The following is a 27,135-nucleotide window of genomic DNA, read 5'->3' as shown; positions in this document are numbered from 1 at the left end:
TTCAAATAGTATGTGACTGCCACGCCGCTGATGCGGAGTCCAACGCAGCCGGATCAAATCCGGGGAACCCAGCCCGGCCCACCTGCACAGCGGACTGGGCAGGGCACTCTCCAGACAGGAAGGACCATGAATGAGGACGCCCGGGAACAGAGCAGAATTGGGCCGGGCTGCTGTCCGAAGAGGATTGCACCCAAGTCTGAAGTATGTGCGAGGCAGGGCTCCCTGCTACTTGCCTTTTCCTTAATTTTGCTTCTCACCCCCCCGCCCCCCCCCCCCCCCCCCCCCCAGAATCTCACAGGAGCGGGTCCCTCCTTTGAGGCAAGACCAGAGTTGCATCGTTTGTGGCCTCCTCCGAGGGTGGAGTCTGGTTCCCGCGGTCCGTTTTCCTGCGCTGAAAAGGAAACCGTCCCGGCTCCCAGACGGAAAGCAGAGCCAGTGTGGTCAGGGCAGCAGCCATGTGTCATGCACCCCACCCCCCAGGGGCCCTGAACCCCGCCCGCGAGCCGGCCACCCACGTGGCAGCCTCAGAGGGCGCCCAGGCACCAGGCTCCGCTGCCCAGGTGGCCGAGGCCTCTGCCAGCGCCCACCCACCCAGGGACGCCGCTCTGAAACCTGCGGGCGGCCCAGGCCCCTCGTGGGTGGGGGACCGCAGGTGGGCCTGGGACATCTGCAAAAGGTCCCAAGTGAACGGAGCTTCTCGGTGAACCCCGCATCCTAGCAGGACCCCGGGAAGAAATCACTTTAGGGTTCCGTTAAAAGTTGTCAGATGTGCTTTATACAATTGATGTATGTATATGTATGAACTGTGAAAAGAATTGTATCAGCCCCAATAAATTGTTAAAAAAAAAAAAAATTGTCTGGCTACATTTGAGCTGAATCCCACCCACCCACTTTTTCTTTACTGTGCTGCAGAAAGCTCATTGTAAAACTCGTTGACACACAGCAAAGAACTTCTGTTCAGCGAATGGCCACACTGCTGGGCGCGCGGAGCCCACCGAGGAAATGATGCGGAGGTCCCACTGCAAAAGGAGGCCCGGGAGCAGCTGACCCAGGGGGCCCCTACATTCTCTGTAAAAATGCCAGGCTCCCCTAAAGCCGGTCCAAAAGGGAACGTGTGTGTGTGTGTGTGTGTGTGTGAGAGAGAGAGAGAGAGAGAGAGAGAGAGAGAGAGAGAGAGAGAGAGAGAGAGAGAAAGTGTGTGTGTGTGGGTTGGTGGGGGAGGGAAGGGGGGATCCTCCCAGGTAATTGTTAAGGACATTCACTTATGACTCACAGCACTGGGGAAGTGCCATTGCAGGACTCGAACCAATATCCCTGGAGCCAATGGCACACTGTTGCCAAAGGACAGGTTGGACATCTTGGTCCACCCAGATTCACCCTGGGAAAAAGGCTCTGGCAGGCTACGTCCAAAATCTCAACCATTACAAACCCTACGGGGACTCTCCTCTGGCATGCATGAGGTCACCATGTCTCCACTTGATAGCAGTTGGTTTGGGGTGGGGGTGGTGGGAGGGGGCAGAAAGAAGATCTGGGTAATGTCTCTCCACCAGACCAGAGATTGTTGTGGTCTCCAGGGAAACGGCAGCTTGCACTGACACCAGAACACATTCGCAGGGCCAAAGAGGAGCACCGTGTCGGGGCTGCCATTCGGTGCCAAGCTCGAACAAAGAGATGAAAGCAGAGCTCAGGCATTCTGAACCTGCAAGAGGGCTGTTGTAAACATGCCACTTGGTCCTGGAAGGACAGCATCACACAGGGGCGTTGCTAAAAGTGGCGGGGTTCAGTGGGGAACACATTGAGCTCAGACCCTATATTGAAAACCACGTTCCATCTGATCTCTCCACTCACTTTTTGCAACAACTGCTGATGGAGTCACATGGCAATGGCCATACAGATGTAGCTGTAATAGAAAATGCATGTGAGGTTGAAGCGTGTGTCTCCTCGCTGGCTCTCATTTCAGCCTGCTAGGCATCCAGGAACTCTATCCTGCACCCAGGGTGCACTCCGGGCACCCAGGAAGAGATACAGCAGCACCACAGGGCTTACCTTGAAAGTGAAAAGAGCGCAAACTCACAGCCAAGTTGACTGTAGCCCCTGAATGGGTCTGACCTTTCAGGCTGCCCTCAGAACCTGCCAGAAGCAGTCCAGACTCCCCTGCCTCCTCCAGCTGACCTCTGCAGGAGAACGCCTGCCCTCAGACCGGGCCTGTGCCATGGGAACTGGCTGGGTTACCAATGGTACTAGAGTATTTGGTGCTTGGTCAGCTCCCACACTGGACAGTGACTCCTTAGTCAGATTGTCCAACTTCCTGACCTCAGCATGTGTGGCCAAAGGGACCGGGCGGTCATGCTCTCCACAGCATCTGGCGTGTTTCGCCTCGTGGGCCTCATCTTGCAATTTTTCTTAGGAAAAAAAATCCTCATTATCATACTTCTTTCCCATTGGGTGCACTGGTGAGTTCTGGTGGGGAGGAGGAGATGCTGGAGGGCAAAACAAAACAAACAATAGCCCTGATCACTTTCTCCACATTGTCTGCATTTGAAATCCCAGGATGGAGACGTGTGTGGGACGGAGGAGAGGCACTGAGAGGAAGATGCATTCTAAGACCTACTGGCCCCAGCCTTTCTCCACAGATGATTTACATGATACTAGGATTCCCCCGTTGGAAAAGCAGAGGCGAGCAGAGCTAGCAAATGACAGGATGGGGTGAGGTGAGGAAGGGGCTAGAGAGCTAGAGAGGTGGCCCAGGGAAAAGCCAGGTCATGTGCTCTACTTTCCAAAACCTGCTTTCTCTGGCGCCTCCATTAGCCTCGCACATCAAAAAGAAAAAAAGGGGGGGTGGGGATGATTTTCCTTTATTGCATCAGTCCCCAGAAAGTGCTAGACTTTCTGATGTGTTACAAATTGCTTCTCTCTGCGCTGCAATATGGCTCCTACGCTCCACAGATATTGGAAATTCGGGTTTGATAATGACTCAAGGAGTAACTGATGTCACTAATCCGAATCTATTTTTCATATAAATATCTGTGTGTGTTGTTGTTGTTGTTATAAGCCATTGAGTCAGTTCCAACTCATCGTGACAAGAAAACAACACTGCTGGTCCTACGCCTCCATCCTCACAATTGTTCTTGTGTTTTAGTGCACTGCTTCAGCCACTCTGTCAGCGCATCTTGTTGAGGGGTTCCGGGACAGTTCCTCAATACTTGCCTTCATCGGTGAGAAGGTATATGCTTACGCTTTGGGGCCGAAAGGTGAATTGAAATGAATCCATCATTGCTTTCCTTCTCTTGTCTATTTTTGTTTTCATTCCCCTACTCTTTGGCCCAATGACATTCACCGTTGTACTTACGATCACCCACAGGACAAGGTTAGAAAGCATTTGTAGGGCATTGGTAAAGGCCCAGGGCACGTCACCGTACCATAAGCCTCGGCCTGGAGGCACGAAGCTCCAGCTGCGTGGGTCAGCAATCCTAGATCCTCAGTTGAGTGCACGCAAGCCTCCTGTGCAAAGGCGCTTGGTTTCCCTCCACCGCGACCTGGAAACGCATTGCTCTCTCTGCTCTGGCTCTTGGTTCTGTGGCTGTTCCTCTGCCAGTCATTTGGGATCACGATTCCTGTCCCTGGATCAAGGACGTTCGATGAGCAGGAATCTTGGGATCCAAAGAGGGCACTCCCCTCCTGGCTCTTGTTTTTTGATGGCTGTTCCCCCCCTCCCCGCCTTTCTGCTTCTGAGATGGCTCCTTTTACATCGACAGGATGGCAAACTGACCAACCAACCTCTCATTAGAGCCTGAAGTTTTTGCACTCACAATTAACCCTGCTTCATCACTCACAGTTGTGGACTCTGTATAAACCTATCTGTATCATCCCTCAACCTTCTGATAGGCAGACCCATCTGGAAAAAGAAGAAACACACCCAGTCCGCATGGTCCCATTCAGTGGTTTGATGGGAGTTACAAAGACCATGGTTACAAACAGCTATGTTAAGTAATTCACTTTACCGCAATAACACATAGAAATTGATGCTATTTTAATTGGAGTCAAGCAATGGATATGAAGCAGAAAGGACAACCAGGAATTCTGGAATGAGGTGATTGGGAAGGCCAAGTGAGCACAGGAGTGTAAAAAGGGTAACAAGTTACATTGGTCTGGAAGAAGGCTCTGGGTTATCTAAGATATAGACAAAGCACGTGGAGAAAAGGTATATATTGAATAGGACACGTATCAGTGTTTGATCAAAGGGAACAGCCAGCAACCAAGGGATGCTCCTTGGAGATAGACCAAAAAAAGGCAGCCAGGACCAAAGATAGTCTTTCTCCAATTTAAGGAAACAGTCCTGACTGTTTTAAAGATTTCAAAAAGTTCTGGAATATATTGATTGGCTATAAAAAGAACCACCCAATGTTCGCTCGATAAAAACATCCCCTAAGAGCAGACTAGCTCCAGTGAAAGCCATCTTTCTGTCTCTTGTCCATCATTTATTTTAGTAACATTGACTATTCCCCAAAACAGACCCCGTGAATAATAATGCACGGCGAGGCCACTAAATGATGGGGTTTAGCACTGACAAGACAGAACAGACCCTTAAAAATTGCTGAATTAATGAGTTCTTTGTAAACACAAGATGGAATTCCAGGAGATGTGGTTTATCAGGAGGAAAGAATTATCTCTTAGATGCAGAAAGACTCTTGAAGCCTTTTTACTCTTTCTAGGTGGAGCTACCAACATCAAAGGAGTCTTTTAATACCTGAACTTAAGGAGGCTCCATCCCTAGAGAATAGGAATTTCTGGGCCCCTATGAAAAAGAGGTAGAAAGAACAGTAAAAAGAAAGAGAGAGAGAAAGAGAGTAAAGGAGAGAGAGGGAAGGGAAGAGGGAGGGAACGTTATTGTAAGGATAAAATGAAGAATGTGAAAAGGTGTTAGAAAATAGAGACATTCCCAGGAGATGAGCCATTTCTAAACCCTTGTCTTCCTGGCTATGGTAACCCCAGCTAATTGCTCAGATTTGAAGTTATCAGTCTTCTAATGACAAAATAAAATGCCTCGATCGTCGATTCCTCTGGTGTGAGATTGGATAGTGATTCTACTTACTTCTAGACAGTAAATCTGCAACCACACAACACTGCCATTATGCATACATCTTCACAAATAGGAGAGGCTATAGCAAAACCGGGAGGGCAACGGCTGGACGACGAATCTGAGATTGGATGGACAATGTTCTCACTAATAAATGTCAACTTGATTTGAATTACTTGCTAAAGCACAGCTTAGACAAAGCCAAAAAGGGAAACCAAAGCTTTCTCGATAAAATGGGGTCCCAGAGCATAAATAAAAGATTCCACCTGAGAAGGATGATTTATTGTCTCTCACTCAAGAAAAGGATGCGCAGTCCATTCTATGTGACCACATCTCTTAAGTTGTTTGTTACTGGTTTATAAAAAGCCCGTGCATGCACATGCGTGCGAGTGCACACACACACACACACACACACACCAGATTAATAAGTTTTACTGAAAGAAATCCCAGAGGTCATAGATAGGTTCCCTAAAATGAAACTAGGAAAGTTTATTCTTTCTAAGAAGTGACCATGCTCTGCCCCGAAAAGCAAATTATCCCACAACCAGGTCAGAAATATTGAAGAAGGTTTATATCAACCATAGAGAACTGGGGATTCAGGAAAGCCTTTGCTGTCTGTTCTTGGGCATTCAAATGAGGCTTTCAAAAAAGGCAAGAGAATTAATGCCTAAAACCTAAAAATGCATTACAACAAGCAAGAAAACATGAATGAATTCAATCGGTATCACACCAGCTTGTACCCTATATAATTCAATTCCTTCTCAGCTAGTTGATTAGAAAATTAAAAAAATAATCCTCTAGCAACACAAAGCCACTCAATCTCCAAATGCTCCAAATCACCAGAGATGTGACATACTATAAAAAATTTTTTTAAAGCCCAGTTTTCTGAGGGCATCAAATACCTCTCGTAAGGATAGAATCTAGAAATGAAGGACCTTAATATATGCCCCTCTTTCTCTCTACTCTCTTTTCTCTTCTCTCTCTCTCTCTCTCTCCCTCTCTCCTGTGTGTCTTTTAGTCATACATAAACTAAATGCCTAGGCAGACAAATGTCTAATTAAATGGAATTAAGCTCCAGTGTAATTTTAGCAGCTTTCTAAAATCAATAGCAGGTTTCTGAGGATTTCCTAAGGTCTTGGGCTGGGCTGGTGAAAATGGTAAGGCACCTGACTGCCAACCAAAATATTGAAGGTTGAAGCTCACCCAGAGGCACCTTGAACAAAAGGTCTGACTAACTACTTCTAAATATTCAGCCATTGGAGATAAGATGGTACCCTGGTAGCACACTTTACTCGATCCCTTTACAACAGAGACCCCCAAAACTAAATGAAGCACAGACAGATGATAAATCTGGAACTTTGAGCACCAAAGGAGGGAATTCTGAGCGCTAACTAGAAAGCAAAACCAGTGACTGATGAAGATATGGGTGCTATAGCTCAGTATGGTAAAGAAACTAGATGTTGCCTAGTTATCAGAAAGAATAGAATCTTGGGTCTTAAAAGCTTGTCTTCAAACAAGCAGCCATCTAAGTGAGCCATCCATTAAATACACATGGAAGAAGCCCACTAGCCTGTGTGATCCAAGGATTGTACATAAATAAGATCCAAATTCAAAGGAGGGAGTAGTAACAGCTCAAATTGTGAACACCCAGCTTGCAGAAAGCTATGGCTGAAAGTGGAAACCCGAAGTCCATTTTCAGGGGCCATACATGGAAAAAGCCTTCAGTGAATCATCTGCCCACAGTCAAGGGATGTGAATAGTGTTCTCAGTTGGTTATGTAAAGTTGACTATGACAGATGTAAGTTGGTTAAAAGGCAATACCTTTTCATTTGATCTCCCTTCTGACTCAGTTTAAGATTGTTTCCGTTTTTGTTTTTAAGTGGAAATACATGTGACCAGTCTCCAGTGAATGCCCTCTGACCACAGACCAAGGATGTGGACAGCCTTGCTATCATATACAGTGCATCAGAAAGTAGATTATACCAGATGTAGTTAGGTTAAAATTTAACACATTATCAATTGATCTTCTTTTGGGCCCATTTTAAATTTGTTCTAGTTTTTATTATGTTTTGCTTTATTTTCAATTGAAGTTTTTCTCTGTTTCAGTTTGCTATTATTGTCGGGTTTGTTTTTTGGTTTTGTTTGTATGTTTTTCTGTATGTGAAATCCAGAATTGGTAAATCGATAGAGACAGTAGCTGGATTAATGGTTTCTTGCAGGTATGCCTGAAGAGGTTGGGGGGCAATGGGGAGCTATTAACAATGAATGCAAGAAAGAAGAAAATGTTCTAAAACTGGGGTGGTGATTGTACAACTCTTCCTAATAGGACTGAACTATTGGATTGTATGATACATGAATTATATAATAAATTATATAGTGAATTTTATGTTAAAAAAGATCAGTGACTGAGGGGAGAGAATGAGCTGGGCCAATAAGGCCCAGGAAGCATTGCACATGGTGAGGAGGAGGCAACTTCATGGAGTCCCATTGGGACAGAGCAGACAGATCTGGAGTGGAGCAAGATGAGCTGAATGTGAGCTGGAATTCGGAGAGAAAAGCCCAGCTAAGCAAAGTGGGTGAGAACTCTAAAGGCACAGGTAACTGTAGAATGCGGTGAGAGCCGGTGACCGAGAACAAAACAAGTTACTAGTAAGAAGAGGGTCCCAGTTGCTTGTGTTGAGGGCCCTTGCAGAGTGGAAAGCCTGCCAGGTAGATGGAACACCGGACTCTGTTCTTGATGACCACTGAGTCTACACAGGAGCTGAATAATTAGAAACATCTACACAGAAGTGTACCAGGATTACACCAGTGAGCTATAACCAGAGACGTGTTCTCTTCACCATCTTCCCAGTACCCAGAGGTAAGGTGACCCACCAGTGACCCTATCATCACGAAAGATAAGCTACATCTATCCTAGAAACTTACCAACCCCTCAGAGGATAGGCTTCCAAAGAAAGTCACCAAGACACGCCGTATTCAAACTTTCCAAAGCCAACAGGAAACAAAGAATCTCGAGTACAGCTCAGGGAAAACAACATGCTGTGTGCAGATGGCACCCAAGAAGACTACACTTGCTGTAGAAACACCGATAAAAATAAATTGACAATTAAAGATTGGGTGGGGAATGCATCAATCTACAGAAATCTGAAAAGAGTAGGAGTGGCCATGTTAATTTCTGATAAGATAGACTTCAAGAAAAAAACAGTATGAGAGACAAGGAAACATACTATATGATTAAAGGGTCAATCCAGCAAAAAGACATAACCATAATATATCCAATAAAAAGCCTAAAAACACAGAAACATTAGTAGAATTGAAAAGAGAAACAATTCCGCAATAATAGGGAGAGACTAGCACATCACTTTCACTGAAGGACAGAACAACTAGGCAACTAGAAAGAAACTGAACAAAGACACAGAACATCTCAACACCAAAATCAACTTGACTTTATAAACATTTACAACGCACTCTACCCAACAAAATCAAATGCACATTCTTTCCCAGTGCATACGGATTAGTCTCCAAAATATAGTAGACCACAAAGCAAACCTCACCTCAGTAGTAAATTCGAAAACTTTGAAACAATACAAGGCAGCTTCTTAGGTCAAATATAAAATTAGAAATCTGTAACCGAAAGATGGGGATAGGAGAGAGGATCATATTCACCGAAACTGAAAACCCCCACTACTAACAATGAGTCAATGAGTACCAGTAAGAAGAAAAGGTTCTAGATGTGATTGCAGTAACGATTGTACAACTCTCCTTGATATGATTGAATGATGGAACTTGTATGATATGTGGATTATATGCCAATAAAACATTTTTAAAGAATATAGGTATAATAAAATTATATATATTACATAAAATATTATATATAATAAAACTATGGGGTAAGAAAAGAGACAAAATGTGAAATGAATTTCATGGGAAAAAATCCTCCACCATGGAAAAGACGGTGGGATAGTTTTAGAACCCAGGATCTCTACTGAACCTCAGAGACAAATATGTAACGGTAATTCCAGAGAACTCAGTTAACAGCTAAGAACACCAGTTTAGTCCTACTTTCTCTTCTAGGATGGAAAACAATGTTTCCCAACAAGGAGGGTCTTCCAAGAACTCCAGGAAGGTGAGAAGTGTGGAATTCTTGACTTGTGGCAGCTCTAAGGGAAAACCCAGAGAGGAGACCTCTTCGTGCTCATCTTGGAGCAATCAAGCCGGAAGTAAGGCATGGCCTTTTCATTCAGTGTGTTTTCATGTTCCTATTTTGGAGAAACAGAAAAAGGAATCCGACTCACTGCCATCAAGTCCACTCTGACTCACAGGGACCCTGTAAGAGAGGGTAGAACTGCCCGGTGGGTTTCTGAGGCTGTCAGTCTATGCGAATAGAAAGCCTCATCTCTCTCCCAGAAGAAGGGATAGAAAACACTTAGTAAGAGCCCGAAAAAAACACGGGACAAATCAAGTTTTAAAATAGAATAGTATAGATTTAGATATGTAAATTATATGCATATACACATATGCACAACAATTGCCTGAAATTTAATGTAATTAGAACTAAAGTACCTTCTTGGCATAAGCCATTTTGAATTAGGTAGAAAATTATAGAACTGGCCAGAAGATTATCTGCCCACAATACACCCCAATGCAGGAACCTGTCATACATGATAAATGGCCACAAATGATAGAATCAAGGTTCAAATACTTTTGACAGTTAAAAATGTTGATGAAAAAAAACAAACAACAAAATGATTAGAGACAAATGCAGAGCCCATTACTTAGATTGAAAAAAAAAATAAAAACAACTGTGTAGACAGGGGGATACCTGCTTACTAGCTGTGAATCTGAAAGAATGAGACTGTTAGTTGACCACAACTAATGATTAGATGATCATTAGTGTAATGTAGGTTCTAAAACAAAATCAATACAGTACAGTATTTAGATCATGGAAAGGGATAACGCCACCATTCCCTAAGCCAATCAGACTGTATCTGAAGATGTACCTTGGTTCCAGAGAACTGGGGCCACTTAATAGTGATATTGAGAAAGCAGAACATGTACAAAACGGGGTGCCTGGAACAGTGAAGCATCTGGAAGCTATGACACGCATGTAGCACAGAGGCTGTCCTTTCGGAGTGGCAGGAAAGTCATTTTGTGTCACTCCAGAGAATAAGCTAAGGCAAAGGCTTCCAACATCAGCTCTCTGCAGGTGTGGCCCGAGTAGTCCACAGGGGCAACGATGGCAAGACTTCATCTTGCACACTGTGGACATGTGGTCAGGAGAGCCCGGTCCCTGGAGAAGAACATCCTGCTGGGTAAATATGAGGGGCAGTCAAGGTGAGGAAGGCCCTCAAGGAGATGGATTGACCCGGTGTCTGCAATAATAGGCTCAGGCATGGGGACAACTGCCGAGACGGTGCAGAATGCAATGCTTCTTTCTGTTGTGCACAGCGCCGGAAGCTGCTCGACGGCACCCAACAACAAGGACACGCTGGCAAGCAGTAGCACTTACCCTCCATTAACACGCATGGGACACGGGCACACACTAGCACCAAGCTGGGTTCTTATTCTGGCTCTGCCACATTCTGACTTTGAGCAGGTTATAGGATTACTATAAGGAAAATATGAATTTCAGTACCTAGTACAAGCATTATATGTCTTTAGGAACCCTGGGAGAAAGACTGGGTTTTTCCCTGTAAATAGTTACAGTTGGCCTGATGGCAGTGGGTTTTTTGGTTTAGGAACCCTGATGGCACAGTGGTTACTGGTTGGGCTGCTAACCACAAGGTCAGCAGTTCCAGACCACCAGGTGCTCCATGGGAGAAAGACGAGGCTCTCTACTCCTGTGAAGAGTCATAGTCTCAGAAACCCACGAGAGCAGTTCTACTCAGACCTACAGGGTCCCCACTGGGAGTTGGAATCACTTCAATGGCACTGAGATGTCTTTGTTTTTGAGAGTGGCGATACTGGAGGGTGGAGGGAAGGTAGATTGGAAAAGGAGAACTGATTATAAGGATCGATGTATCACCTCCTCCCTGGGGGATGGACAACAGAAAAGTGGGTGAAGGGAGGGAGACATCAGACGGGGTAAGACATGACAAAATAATAATAATTTATAAATTATCAAGGGTTCATAAGTGAGTGAGGATCAGGGAAGGAGGGAGAAAATAAGGAGCTGATACCAAAGGCTTAAGTGGAGAGCAAATGTTTTGAGAATGATGAGGGCAACGAATGTACAAATGTGCTTGACACAATGGATGGATGGATGGAGTCCCCAATAAAATGATTTTTTTTAAATAAGTCTTTGTTTTAATGCAAAGAACAAGCTTTAGCTACCATTGAGATCTCTAAGAATAGATCAATATCTACTGGTTTCAGTCCTGCATTGTAGCCAGCTGAAAACATGATTTCAAAAAATAACTATAGATCAAACCAAGACTAAATTGCAATCAGTACCGAATTTGGGCTAACTTAAACATTGGGTGTCATGCTATGGACCTATCAGCAGGAGTCAGACTTAGGTGGTACAGGACAGCACCATTTTGGTTTACTGCCTTGGATCATGTTCTCGTGTGAACCACAGGGGACAATACCTGGCTATGGCCCCTTTATTGTTGAATGGCCCCTTTATGGTTGACCCATGCCCTGGATCACCTCCATTCCTGCTCTGGCTTTCTTATTTACCCCACAGTGACTATGTCCCCAATCAGCAGTCCCTGTTGCTGAGTGCTGTTGAGCTGAATCTCACTCACGATCCCATGGAACCAACTAGCACTATCCCCTGGAGTATTCTGTGTTATAATCTTTGAGGAAGCCAAACTTCCTCATGCCAAGCCACTAGATTGGTTCAAATCGCCAACTTCAGTTAGCAGCCACGCGCCTCCCCATCGCATCTCTGCAGAAAGCATTGCGCTCTCTCATTTCTGGAGCTCGGAGGTGTCTGCTTTTATCTCCTCTGTCTTCCCAGCCATTATGGAGGTGAGGAACTTCCCAGGGATTTTCTGCTCATCTCCACAAGGGGGAACACAGAGGTTAAGCTTGTAATCCAGGGTCGTGTAATTAATTAAAGGCAGTGCTGTGCTTCAGTCCAGGTTTCTTGATAACCTATCAATGACAAGTCAATGTATTGAACATCTCCTGTATGATCAGCACCACGCTAAATATTGACGTATCAGATGTGGGATCTGTCAAAGACAACCACTGGCACTTCCAACATTGCATTGGCGTTCGCACCCGTTGATGACAAAGTGGACTCCTTCTCTCTCAGTTAAAAGTGGCCACAGGTAGGCCATCGAGCTCAGAAGCAACAAAGCCCACATGGAAGAAGCACACCAGCCTGTGCGATCACGAGGTGTCGAAGGGATCGGGTATCATCAGAACAAAAAAAATCATATCATTGTGAATGAAGGGGAGTGCAGAGTGGAGATCCAAAGCCCATATGTAGGCAACTGAACACCCCCTTATGGGGAGGAGATGAGCAACGATGAAACCTACAACTTTCCTCTAGTTCCTAAATGCTTCCTCGCCCCCCACCCATGCCCCCACTATCATGATCCCAATACCGTCAAATCTGGCTTGAGCAAAGAATGTACACTGATACAGATAGAAATTGGAAACAGGGAATCCCGGGCGGACGATCCCTTCAGGACCACTGGTGAGAGTGACGATACTGGGAGGGTGAAGGGAGGGTGGAGGGGGAGGGGGAACCGATTACAAGGATCTACATATAAACCTGGGGGATGGACTACAGAAAAATAGGTGAAGGGAGCCGTTGGACAGTGCAAGATATGACGAAATAATAATTTATAAATTATCTAGGGTTCATGAGGGAGGGGGGAGCAAGGAAGGAGGGGAAAATGAGGAGCTGATGTCAGGGGCTTAAATGGAGAACAAATGTTTTGAGAATGATGAAGGCAATGAATGTACAAATGTACTTTACACAGTTGATGTATGTATGATTGTGATGAGTTATATGAGCCCCTAATGAAATGATTTAAAAATTTGAGGTATGGATTTACTAAAAAAATTTTTAAGTGGCCACAGGTCATTTGTCTGTTGGTTAGTTGGTTGATTTTGTTGGCTTCTGTCTTTCCTTTCGGCCCTTGGCACAATTAAATGAAGACCATTCAAAGACCTTCCCTTTGATATCCCACCGGATATCAACATTTTCCCCCCTAACCTTTTATTGTGAATTAGGTGAAGGCTTACAGAGCAAATCATCAGTTCAACAATTGGCACACATCTTGTGTTGGCATATCCACTGCAATCCCCTGAATGTACTACCCCCTAATCTCACCCCCTCCTGGTGTTTCCCATGACATTTGAATGTTTTTTTCCCTTGCCCTTCACTAGACCCCCCACCCCTCCATTCTTCTTCTGTACCTCAATGGTACTGGAGACTGTGTGTCCCTGTTCTCAGCCCAAGAGCTCTACTTCAGAGCAGGTAGTACTGCCCTTTAGGTTGGTCATCGTGCCACAGAAAGCGTTGGCTTAGATGTTTCCTTGAGCCCTGCGACCACCGTCCACGTCTTAAATGCAGGTCTCACGTAGGAAAGAAGGGGGAGGCAGGGTGCTTCAGTCAGGTTTACTGGGACATCACCAAAACCTCAGTGAAAGTCAGCAAACAGCCTAGAGGCATGTTTTGTTTTCTTTGCTCAGACGTCAGTGAGTAGGCAGGGGTTTAGAACATGTAAGTCGGGCTCAGCTGGGGATAACGCCAAGCTGTGGGTTGCGCTGGCATCTCTTTCCATGTCCCTCCCTTTTTCTGCACCAGCACTTGTTGGAGGTATGCTCTTCCCCTGAGAGAAGGCAGGAGCAATAGAGAGCGAGAGCAATCTCCCAAGGGGCCCCAAGCCTCTGTGCACGTCACATCTGCTAACCTCCCATTGGACAAAGAAAATCACATGGTCAAGCCTAAAACCCAAGGGTGGAGACTCATAGGTCCACCCATTATGAGGCCACAGAAAGAGTATGCAAATATAATGTTAGTACAACAAAGTGGAGAGTCAAGAACAAGCACTGGATCTACCCCTGTACCGTGACGGCTCATTGCCCTGGTTGCACATGGAAGGCTCCCCAACTGTGTACCTTCCCTGACTATTGGACAATCTAGCCTCCTCCTTTTCTCCCCAAATTCCATGTTCCCAACTCAGCAAAAGTAGCCCCTCCATCCTCATGCTGTTTTATTAAAAGCTTTCTCCCAGGCTGAGAAGTTGAAGAATCCCACCTGCATGTAATATCTAGTCATTGACGAACGTAACTCAGCACTGCTGCCTGCCTGTTGCCTTGTGGTTGGCCACGTTCCAAAAATCATAATAGGAAAGGGGAGTCAAAACTACTTCCAAGATGCTTCTTCAAAGATCCGATCCAGATGACGATTCTCTATTGCGTGAGGCTAGCATTTGGAACAATAATGTAAAATGGAAAGAGATATTTAAAAATTACCATCAAAGTAAACAAGTCCTAGAAGTTTGTCTTGGGCCCACAATCTGGAGTCTGATAGATTTAGTTCACACCTCTCCCGTATTTTCAGAGCCATTAAGCAGGGTGGACATGTCAGAGTTTCAACAATATAATTGTTTAGCTATAAATTTCCCTGCTGGCTGGGGCCCGAGGTTTCCAATAATCACAGACGAAGGCAGAGGTCAAAAGAGATCTATTTTGGAAGAGGGAGAACCCAGCATGCAGAAGGGGATGGCAGGGGCTGGGTCGGGGTGGAGAGAGAGACAGAAGGCTTCCAGAGGCTAAAGACACCCAGAGGCACCACTCCTAGGTGAGACCCAGGAAAGGGTGTTGGTTCCTGATAAGATGAAAACAAACCTGATACGATGACGTCAACCTGAAAGAATCACAGGCATGAGAAGGAAGGCTGAACCTGGGGGCCTACCAGGAAAGCAAAGGGAGACAGACCTTGGGCAGACTAATTCATGGTGGGAGCCAACCTGAAGTTGTTGTGGTTCATTGTTGTTAGATGCCATTGAGTCCGTTCCAACCCATGGTGAGAAAACCCTGCCTGGGGCCACACCACCCAAGCTGACGTCAGAGGTACCGAGTGTAGTGATGGAGGACCGATGGGGGACAGGTCTGCAGGTCTACTCTTGCTCTTGCTGCCCACATGACTGCTGGAGAATAAGGACTCCCCATGGTCCCTGGGGACAGGAAGACAGAAGCAGCAGCCAGAGCAGAGCTGTGGACGGGGCAGAACCAGAGAAGGGGCGACAAAAACGTGGACTGTTCAGCTGCCCTTGAGCATCATTGCTTTCCATCCCCCAGTTCTCTCATCTCTAAGCAAGCCCTCGGAGTCGATGCATCACAGTCAGAAGCGGTGCCCTCAGGCATGCTGGGCATCTGCTCGCAGCAAGGGTTGCATTTTCTGGTGGCTCAGATTGAGTGAAAGTTTCACAAAACAAGAAGCCTACTCGGTTTCTGTAGTCTTTCTTCTTTCTTCCTTTCTTTCTTTCTCCATTTTCATCCTGGCCGACTTACTGAACTGATTTCATAAATTGCCACCACGAGTTATTAAAAATCCATTTAAATAAATTGCTTTCTTCCCGAGTTGCTTCTTGCAGAGCATTTGAAAGAAATCTGATTAAAGTTCTGGCCTAATGAAGAAGTAAAGTTTGGGATCGTGTGTTACAGTTCGGTGAGTCCTGAAGCATCCTGCCTTGGGCTCTTTTCACACTGGGACGGAGCCCCTCGATCAATAACAGACAAGTAGACATAGTACCTGGTTCCCCGGAAGGAATTTGCGTTCTGAGGCCCAAAGCCTAGCCCCTAGAAAGTTCAGTCACTAGAAAGGAAAGACGTGAAACTAAACATCTTTATCGTGTAAAGCATGTTTATGAATATAAGCGTATATTAGTAAACTGAAGGCACAAGACACCAAAAGAAAGAAGGGAGTGGTGATGTAAGTATGAAAAGTGCCTTGAGAACCCCACAGATGGAAAACACAAAATCAATTACTGTGTTGAGTTACAAGGAAATCTCACAGAAAAAGAATAAGAAGGGATAAGAGAAAAATATGACAGAAAACCTAAATGGGTGGAGAATAGAAATAAAAGTGTCCATATCTGAATAACAGGAGTCTAAGAAGACGAGGTAGAAGATAACAAAAGAAAACGTCATCATGAATAGAACAAAGAAATTTTTGTACTAAATTTAAATGCAAGGGCTAAGAAAGTCTCAGACAAGACAGATTTTTAAAAGAATCAACTTTGAACATGAAGTCCTAGAACCTTCCAAAAACTAAGAGCAGATAATCTTCTAGAATCATCAACCCCATGTCCCAACCCAACCCAGTGATGTCAGTCACCATACTTTCCCTACTCCAACAAAAGATTAGAAGTTTACCCTGTGGCTAGATTGTGCCAGAGTAACTCAGAACCCAGAGGCAGCCGAATCAACAAAGAATCGGGGTAAGATGGGAGGCTGACAACAGGAAGGCCAAGAGAATTTTGAAACCTCGTTTTCCAATCCTCTCCTTTCCTTTGTTGCCCTCCCTGAGAAAGGACATGGAAAATTAATCCTGGCAGAAATGGAAAACTCCAATAGAAAAGATTACCACCCAGGGCTCCCATCAAATCAGCTGTCAGATCATGGTTTGGTGATGTCCACTAGCTAGCAGTCCTATTCATGTACACATGGATTTTCCAACCACCTTCTGGCCCCAGTTTTAAAATACAAACGAATGTTCATGGTGTCTACTCTTGGCAACTGAGGAAAGCCAGGGCACGAGAGGAAGAACCCAGGGGGAATTCAAAGGCAATAGAGGCAAGGCACAGAGTAGCATAAACATCTTAAAATCAGACAGTTGACATTCTTCTAAAAGAGACTTTTGCATCCAGCAAACAAGAATTATCAGCAGCTAAGGAAGAGCTCTTAGCATTTAAAAATATAACTGACAGCTTCCTGTGGACTGGGACAGAATAAGCGGTAGGAAAAGTATGCTGTCTCGCCCAACATGGTGACCTTCGTTGGTCTTCAGCCAGGGCTCCAAACCAAGCTCCACCGGCAGCTGCTTCTTTGTGGAAGATGTGTCTCCTGGGAGGGGAGGAGGTAACCTTGAGCCTGCCCATGCGCTGACCTCGTTCCTGTTTGTGATCTCAGGTCTGTGTAACCGTTGATACTACCAGCAGGCCCTCAAGAAAACAAAGATAAATATAAATGTGTGTGTGTGTGTCCACGAAATAGACTTCACCAGGAAATAACACACAGGCTTATAGATGTAAGGTGATTTGCCCAATATTAAATGATTCTTCCTAGTCACTCATTATTTCCTTCTTTTTTAAAAATCATTTTACTGGGGGCTCATACAACTCTTATCACAATCCATACATACATCCCTTGTCTCAAGCACATTTGTACATATGTTGCCATCATCGTTTTCAAAGCATTTTCTTTCTACTTAAGCCCTTGATATCAGTTCCTCATTTGCAAACATGATTAGTACATGCACTTGAGGACCACCCGGCCCCGTGGCATGCTGGGTAGGGTAAGTAGACGGTTTCCTTTGCCGTGAAGAGGAAGTTCTGCTCAGGGGGCTCTAGTAGGTATGTCATAGGAGAATATTATGCCTGACATGACTCTCGATGTGCAAAGCAAAGAGAAAGAGGAGAGGTGGAGAGAGCAACCTATCCTGGGACCACAAAAATGGGTCCAGAAGGTTGGGTGGCAAAGATCAATGGGAAGTCCCATGGAAAGTTGAAAGTATCAGGCAGAGACTAGATCAAGCAAGGACTCGTTTGCCAAGCTAAAGACTTTATCCCAGAGCTACCAAGATAGAGCCATTGAGGGATTTGAGCAAGGGAGTGACTACGTATGGATTCACACTTTTTTGGAGGACACCCAGGAATTTGACCAGCAATGGTTCTCTCTCGTGTTTGCCTTGGGACACGTCCTTCCCAAACGCTCCAGCTCCCCTTTACTTCACTCATTACGACTCGAGTGTGGTGTAGCCACCATTTATTAGCGTAGATTCCAAAGGCTACAGCTGGTAACCGAGAGACAGACAACCGATTGCTCGTGATTAGGCTGAAAGAAGCAGATGATTTAGGATGATGGAGAAGAAAGATCATTTGGAATACGAGACTGGGTTGGGAAAGAGACAAGGAGAAGTTTGAGACGCCGATTCAACATTTTTCTAACTTTTTTCCCCAGTTGAGGAGACAAAAGGAAGGCCAGAACTCTGGGATGAAAGCCAGAATGGGACTCTAAAATTTCAAAATGGTTTTGAAATCTGTTTTGAAATTTTCAAATTCATATGCATTCAGCATGGCAAAAAATTGGTTCCTTTTACCAAAAAAATGTTTTCAATTGCTTCCTAGTTTAAATTTAAATTCTTTCTAGTTAATATTAAAGACTTAATTTCATGTACCCCAAGAAATCTTAGAATTAATGTAGTGTTGCAGAAAGATGAGCCTGTGGCTTCGCATATCTCATGAAATGCTGCTATTTGAGGGTTCCTGGAGATGAAAATCAGTGAGAATTCTGATTTGGAAGGCAAGTTTTATGGACTTAATTGGGTCTTCCGAAACTGTGTATTGAACTTCTGGCTACTGTACATATAAATCAATCCTGCTTGGTCAGAGGATGTACATTGGTGCAGATAGGAGCTGGAGGCACAGGGAAATCCAGGGCAGATGATCCCTTCAGGACCAGGGGTGTGAGGGGCGATACTGGGAGGGCAGAGGGTGAGTGGATTGGAAAGAGGGAACCGATTACAAGGATCTACATGTGCCCTCCTCCCTGGGGGACGGACAACAGAAAAGGGGGTGAAGGGAGACATGGGACAGGGCAAAATATGACAAAATAATAATTTATAAATTATCAAGGGCTCAGGAGGGAGGGGGAACAAAGAGGACCTGAAGCAAAGGGCTTAAGTGGAGAGCAAATGCTTTGAAATTGATGAGGGCAAAGAATGTACAGATGTGTTTTACACAATTGCTGTATGTATGGATTGTGATCAGAGTTGTATGAGTCCCTAATACAATGTTTTTTTTTTTAAATAAATCCTGCTTGGAAACAGAAATTTTCTTTTGTTAATGAGGTCCTGCCAGAGTAGGGTGGGTCCTACACCTAATGACTTCTGAATTATGAAAAGATCAAATAGAAAGACACACAGGAATTCAAGGACCCAGGTACAAGCAAAGGAATGCCAAGAATTTTGGGGAGACACCAGAACCCAAAGAGAGATGTACTTAAAGAATGCACGAGGCCAAGACCTTGATTTTTACTGTGGGAAAATAATGTCTGCCTGGAAACCCACTCCCGTGCAGTACAGCAGCAGTAGGTACTGAAGACAGTGAGCTATGAGGGGAAGGGACATGCTGGGAGTTAACTAAGCTGGAGGGTGCTGGCTGGGTGGAGCAATTATAAATGGGTGTTAGAAAACCAGGTAAGGACTCAAGTCAAAAGAAAAGGTTTTAAAAATGATGATGGCAACATATGTACAAATGTGCTTGACACAATGCATGGATGGATGGATTGTGATAAGAGCTGTACAAGCCCACAATAAAATCAATTTTAAAAAGAAGACTGAGATCAAGATGAGAGCATAGACCAGTACGAGTAGTAGGGAGGATCAAGGAAAAAGACACACCCAAGAGAAACACTTGAAGCCTTGGTGGACAATCCAATGTGGGAGCAATACAATGAATGAGTGGAAACATGAATGTGAGCTGGAGGCTCATTTTCACAAAGATCAGAGTTAACACCATAACGTAGAAGGAAAGTCTGGAGGGTAAAAGGAGAGAAGACAGAAGATTGAGACTCAACTTTGGAGAAATACCTAGATCAGTAGCAGAAAGAGCGGTGTGTTAGTCTGGATACTTTAGAGAAACAAATCCGCAGAAACTCGTGTATAAAAGAGTTTCACATAAAGGTGAAGGGCACATCAAGAAAACATCCCAACTCAGTGCTGCCTAATCCCACGAGTCCAACATTAGCCCGTATGTCCAACACCAATCCACAAAGTCCTCCTCCATCTCACAAAACACATGCATTGACGCCGATTGCAGGAGGAGAACCAAAGCAGTGAGCGTGTAAGCATCTCACCACTGGCAGGGGTCCACACACAGCTGCTCCAGCACCCAGGGCTGCATCAGGGTAGGTCCATGTGTCTTCTCCTTGGGAATGTCTTGCAGGAAGTGAGCCTTGCCAGCTGAAGCAGGGAACTGGCTAAGGCAGCGGCACCCTGGTCCTACCATCACAAAGCAAGAGACCCAAGAACTTGAAATGCAAGTCTCACTGAGCCGTTTATCCCTCCGCCCTTCAATTAACCCCACATGGGTTTATCAGCCAGGTTGGCACAATTAACTACCTCAAGAGGTCTTACCATGCTGGAGAGACAGACATAACACTTCCCACTACCCACCAAATCCAGTGCTGTTGAATGGATTGCAACTCATTGTAATCCCATAGGACAGAGGGTCCCCAAGATTGTAGATCTTTATGGAAGTACATTGCCACCTCTTTCCCCAGTGGGTTTGAACCACTGGCCTTGGGGTGAGAAACCAAGCACTTTAACCACTGTGCTACCAGGGCTCCTCTTCCAAGTACAGATAACAAAAAAATTCACACTGGCTGAAGGAAAAGGGAGCAAAATCCCCCTGGTTAATATAACTGAAGAAACCAGAGGTATGCCTAACTTCAGATATGGTTCTATGTGAGCGTTTCCTAGCCCCTCTTCCCATCCTCAGACAGACATGTTCACCATCATGGTCTCTGGACGCCCAGGTTTTTCTCTTCTCCTGTCAGCAAGCCCAGATGAAGGAGAGTGCTTCCTTGCTCCCTTCCCCAACGCGCCAAGACTCTCCAAAAGAGGCGCCAGGTGTGATGCTCCTTGGATCCACTTGGCTCACAGGGCTCACCCTTAAGCTGATCACCTTCAGACAAATCTGGGTCACTAGTCCCCAAATCCTCCCCCTGCCCCCAACTTACATTTCCAAACACTGAGGCAAGGGCTTCCTTGGACTATAAAATAATTATTGTTTCAGAGGGGTTGTGGGGAATAAGGCAGGCAGAGGAAGAGAGGATGGTCCAGTAAAAGGGAGGAAGCATTTAAGAAGTTGGAGTAGGGGAGGGGGATGCAGAGGAGCTGGTGAACCCTGCTTAAGACCATCTCAAAGCCAAAGAGGGGTAACAGAGACCTCATTGCACTTGGCTAGAGGGGAAGCTGGACATCTGTGTCTCCTTCTTGCCCTTGTAGAGTCTGGAAACAGCCAAGCCCCGGCCCAGCTTTCCTCTTTGTTCCTCCCCAGCCGGAGCACACCACTCTCTCTGCCCGACACCAGGCCCTTCCAGGGGCAAGCCAGAGCCACTCTTGCTGGGGCCCTCCGACAATAAAAAGCCCCTCTACTCCTGGAAGCAGCCTTGTAATGGGAGAGCCAGGTCCTCCCTGGCTGGCCTTCCCTGCCACCCACATCATAGGCATCCTTCTTTCCCAGCAGGTAATTTTTCCAGTGAAAGAAGCACCCCTCCCCTGTCCTTTGCCTCTGACCCACCAATTGTTTGCCGAGGCAGGACCGGTCCAGTGCCTTGGCTGGACTTCAGAGATCCAGTTCAGCTGGGGGTGCCGGGCTGGGCTTTCACCAAGGCCCCCGAGGGGCTCATGTTATATGAATCATCTCCCCAGTGCGCCAAGACATCAAACCAGACTTCACCCCACGCTTCTCTCTTTCCCGGCCGCTGCAGCTCATTGGAGTTTAAAGCAACATCGCTGGCAGCAGCTCATCTGGAACACCCTGGCTCTCCCCTTTTCATGAGCCTGGACACCCTTTACCTCAGAGAGCGAGATAGAGCCAGTCAGACAGACAGACAGACAGATGGACGGGGCGAGGGGGAGTCCGGCAGACGGACAGGATGAATATGGATTTGGTGCCTCTGCGCGGACAGGGAGCCAGGGCGATCACATCCAACGTGAGAGGCCGGCTTGGGGTGGGCCGACAGCTGCTCCCCTTAGGAATCCAGTGGGCTCTTTCCATGTGTGAGTTTTTGAAACCTGTCAGCATTCCTGGGCACTGTCAGCCTCCTCCAAACGACCTGAGAGAGGGTGTGAATAGCAAACTCTCACCGCCTTGGGCTGCACAGAGGAAAAGCTGGGAGGCTGCTTCCAGAGGGTTCTTCTCGCTGTGAAATCCAAGGCAGAGGGGCCGCATCCTCAGCTCCCCAAATATCCCCGAAGATCAAGGAGCAGATAAGCTAATCTATTATAAATTCTAGTGTCGCACTGTTCCCTGACCAGGGCCTGTTCCCCTGTGCTGCCGCAAGCGTTAGCCAATATTTCATCAAAACCAGCTCCCTTCTGCCGGCCCGCGTCTGCTCCTCCAGCTCACCCGGCAAGGCGAGGCTCCCACACTGGCGCCTCTTCTGTGCATCTCCCCACCCCACCCCCCACTTCCTCCTCTCTCTCTCTCTCTCTCACACACACACACACACACTCATGCACACGCACACACACATGTACAGACAGGCATGTGCACACATATGCATAAACACACCCGCTCCCCCATAAGGATGTGCACACTCACACATGCCTACACATACAGAAGCACATGCACACACAGACACACACACTTGGGGATGCCTATGCTTACACACATCAGGCTGGACCCTGGCTTCTTCTAAATCCCTGACCCGCCCTGTCCCCGCCTAGTTAGGAGCGGCCACTGTTTACTCTAGGCGTGTTTGCAACCCACTGAAGGAAGATCAGACACACTAACATGGTACCACACGTGCAAGGGCACAGACACCGAGTGACTTGGAGCTTTTGCGAGAACTTGTGTTTCCTGCCAGAGGACACGGCACTTGCTCCAAACCGGCCTAAAATGCCAGTGTAAAGGAAGTATGTTTTAAGCTCAAGAAGTGGCCAGGCCCTTGAAACAGGCTGCAGGAAATCCATCTCTCCTTTCCCTCCTGCTGGGTCTCAATCCTCAATGGGTAAGGCAGCATTCCTAGGAATCAGGTGGGGATCTACCAAGCAAGGCAGCATGTCCTAGAGGGGTGAGCCTGGAGTGGAGAAATCGTGTGATTGGGGAAACGGCAGTGGCCCCATACCCCTTGAATCCACTCCTGGCCCCTGTGTCTATCATTGGGCTGTACCCAGAGATCGGTGGGTGGCATGACAGTAGCCTCAGGAGGCAGTGGGAAGGATGGACAGAGACTTCCGTCAACACTCAGGAGACAGCTCTTTCTCACTTAGTGGGACCTGGGCATCGCTTTGCCCTTGGGCCCTTGGGCCCACTCTCTGACCTCTGAGGACCTCCTGGGTGGAAGCATGTGACTGCGGTGCTGGGAGTGTGCGGGTCACTGGCCTCTTCACATCTCATCGGCACAGAAAGCCCCCCAGAAGTCTGTTCTACTCCCAGACACAGGCCCAGAGATTAATAAGCTTGGTCAAAGTCACACAGAGGCTAAGTAAACATGCTCAGAGGCAACCCCCCCTCTGTCCCCTGAGTTCTCCCAGGTCCCTGCTGTTGCCTAAGTGCTCACTGCAACATTCCAAACGCTTGGCTCCTCCTTTAACTGGAACCCAGGGTTGGGGAAATGCTGCCGTTCTCATTACGGCTCGGGGTGCTGAGTCTTAAGTAAAGTACTCTCTAACTCATCCTCATGTTCAGACCACTCCTGTCCTCACCCTAAGGCTTGTTGGAGTCCCTGGGGGACCCTGGAGCTTTCTAAAGCAAAGGGAGCCTGCTCATCAAGAAGAAAGCCCCCCCCCCCCCCCCCCCCCCCCCGTTTGCTGGCACCTACGGAGACAACCGCCCATTAGCCTGTAGGTGCTGGCTTTTCCCAGAAGGGACCGGAAGGAAGCGGGAGTGAGGGTGGGGGTGGGGGGGAGGCTCTCCCTCTCTACCAGCCTGGTCTGCTCTGCAGGCAGGCAGCAATAATGGAGAATGTGATAAGCTGTCACTAGAAGCCAGCTCAGTTCTCCAAGACTTAATGGTAAAATAACACAATAGGGTCAGACTAAAAAGGTTCCCTTATGAAAATTTTATCAGCAACTTTGGTAAATGGCTATGGGAAAGGTGCTTTGCTCCCAGGAAGACCTGGGACCCGATTTTACAAGGTACAGGCAGGCTGCATTGCATCACCCTTACAAGATATTAAGGGTACTCAAATTGAATTAACACCAAATCAAGCCGGGGCACTTAACAATACAAATGCACTTAAGGGATGCCTCAGGATGATTTGTGACTAAAGAACGCCAAGGAGAAAACAGCCTGCAAGCCACAAGGGTGGTGTTGTGTGTCATCTACAGGAAAGGCCATAAGTAGAACTTAGAATACCGGAAAACCGTGAACTTCGGGGACTCTCAAATACCTTAGACCCAGCCGTAAAGTAGAAGGCCGCTTTTGTGGGATGCAGAAACAACTGATAAATAAATTACAGCTGGCTGTCTTCGTGGCGGGTCTCCATTACCTCTGACAGCAGGGTAACTACTCTGCTAAGACGGTAGGAGGCCAAGGCCGGAGGAGCAGGCAGCACCCCGGGAAATCGCGGGGATCTTGGTGACAGGATGCCACAAAGATGCTCGGTGACAGCTGTGAGATGGGGAGTGACAGCACGGCAGGCAGACGGTGACAGGTCCTAGAGAGAATCCGTTCACGTGTCCCTGGCGGAGGGAGCCCTGGGGTCAGGGCTAGCCCTGAAGTTTTCTTTCCTCTTCCCTTCCACGCTTCCCCGGGCCCATACTCCTCTCCTCTCTCGTGTCTGACACCTTCCTCTGTCTGGGTCTCCCTTGCCCTCTCCCCACACTCCTCTCCGCCCCACCCCCACCCCTCCAACGCACCTCCACACACACACACACACACACACACACACATCCTGGACCTCTCCACTGAGCTGGAAAACCATTAGGCGCATCTTCATAGCTGAGTGGCTCTTGTGAGGGAGTCTGGGAAACGTGGATATGCTCTGGACTGGAGAGAATTCAGGGGGAAAAAACGGCCTCACCTGGGATTCCCTTCCATCAAGCGAAAGACACACAAGAGCGTGCCTTTGTTATCCGTTCCAGGGAGAGTGGCGGGGTCGCTTGTTCACGCAGGGTCTTGTTCTGGAAACAGGCTCCATTTAAGTTGGAGGTGGCCTCGTTTTGTCAAGAGTGGGAGCAGTGGCTTGGGGAGTAACGAGGCGTCAGGCGGTGGCTGGGAAGTCAGGGCAGGCTGGTTCAACGTTTTACCGCCGAGAAAGACGTTCTCCCCAGTAAGAAAGGGCCGCCGTTGTGGCTCACTCCAGAGTTGTCATGATCACATAGCCCCAGAGAACGCAGTCTCCACGTCACCTCCAGCCCTGGCTCGGGCAGAATTGAGCTGGGTGACTCGGGGTGAGCGAGCACTGACTTCTGGAGCCGCACTTTGCCCTTTCTTCGATTGAGATTGTTGTATCTTCGCTAACGTCCTCACGTGTTGAGAAGGTCAATGGGGAAAGGTCTTTAGAAAACAGGATGCAGCTACGCAGATTATAAAGACTATCGTGTTCGAAACGCACAGGTAGATCCGCTCTGCCCCTGAAGCACAGTTTCCCATGGTTGTCTCTAACGGCTGCCTCCTCATAGACGGACAGGAGGAGAAGACCCAACAGATGCGGATGGCGTGCCTTCAAATCCCCAGCCCTCACGGTGCCAATTCTCCATACGGAACGTCTCAGCGCAGTGACTTCGCTCAGGATTGGCATCCTCCAGCTCAGCACGCACATCCTCCAGCTCAGCTGCAGGCTGGGGACAGAACCTTCTGCTTCCCGGACTCACACGCAGCCAGGGCCCGTCCTCTGAAAGACTGTCCCGGCCTGCAGGAGAGGTGGCGCTACTACATGCCCAGCCCGGGGAGCTTTTCTCTGAATCATTGTCTCTCTTTTGGGTCTGTCTTTGGTTTCCTCAGCTGATGCTAATATTCGCAGAGCCAAGCTGAGGGCCAGCAAAAGAGGGAGCTCCCCAGATAAGTTGTTCAACATAGGAAGTAACTGCTAGAGCTAATGGATACACGGGATGGTTAAGGCCAACAAACAAACAAGTAAATAAAATATATAATATACTGAGGGTCTGGAGGCATTGGGTTGGGTGGGGAAGGGGTAAAGGGGAGCTGATATCAGGGAGTTTACGAAGAAAAGAAAATGTATTGAAAATGATGAGGGCAGCAAGTGTGTGGTTATGCTGGATCTAATGGAACTATGGGTTGTAATCGTATCTGTAAGAGCGCCTACCATCCTTGGCTCTACATCCTCTGGCCGTACTTCTTCCGAGCCTGGTGTGTCTGCTCTTTTGACAGTCCCAGATACTTTAAATATTTTTCACCAGCACCACAATTCAATCCCTCTTTTAGTTTTCCTTATTCAATGTCCAACTTTCACATGCACATGAGGCCACTGAAAATACCACGGCTTGAGCCAGGTACACCTCAGTCCTCAAAGTAATCTTTCCATCACGCTAAAGAGGTCTTGTGCTGCAGGCTCGCCCAATGCCACTTGTTTGGTCTCTTAACTGCTGCTTCTGTGAGCATTGATTGTGGATCCCAGCAAGATGAAGCTCCTAATAAAATGTGTTTTTTTTGTTTTGTGAAATCATTTTATTGGGGGATCTTACAGCTCTTATCACAATCCATCCACCTATCCATTGGGTCAAGCACATTTGTACATATGTTGCCATCATCATTTTCAAAGCATTTTCTTTCTACTTGAACCATATCAGTGCATTTCCTCCTCCCCCCTCCCTCCCTCCCTCCCTCATGAACCCTTGATCATTTATCTTTTTTTTTTTTTAATGTCTTAAACTGAACTCTGTCTCCCTTCACCCACTTTTCCACTCTCCTGGGAGGGAGTTAGTTATATGTCAATCGTTGTGATCGGTTCCATCTTTCTTCCCCAACCTTCCCCCTTACCCTCCTGGTATCGCTACTCTCATTATTGGTCCTGAGGGGCTTATCTGTTCTGGATACCCTGTGTTGCAAGCTCTCATCTATACCAGTGTACATATTCTGATTAAGCCAGATCTGTGAGGTAGAATTGGGGTCATGATAGTTGGGGGGGGGAGCATTAAAGAACTAGAGCTGTGGTTCTCAACCTTCCTAGTG

At 46.9% G+C, this 27,135-nt stretch overlaps 1 long non-coding RNA gene across 1 annotated transcript; it reads right to left on the bottom strand.

Annotated features, from left to right (window-relative positions):
• Positions 1–3,420: 3,420 nt before the first annotated feature.
• Positions 3,421–22,422, bottom strand: LOC142458927 (uncharacterized). The gene is made up of 3 exons (XR_012786427.1): positions 22,143–22,422; positions 20,126–20,270; positions 3,421–17,211 (listed from the first exon to the last, which is right to left on the bottom strand). It is a non-coding gene; the product is annotated as an uncharacterized LOC142458927 (long non-coding RNA).
• Between the last annotated feature and the right edge of the window lie 4,713 nt (positions 22,423–27,135).

This window comes from Tenrec ecaudatus, chromosome 10 (genome assembly GCF_050624435.1).
Source record: "Tenrec ecaudatus isolate mTenEca1 chromosome 10, mTenEca1.hap1, whole genome shotgun sequence".
Lineage (NCBI taxonomy): Eukaryota > Metazoa > Chordata > Mammalia > Afrosoricida > Tenrecidae > Tenrec > Tenrec ecaudatus.
This window is presented reverse-complemented; position numbering and strand designations above follow the sequence as displayed.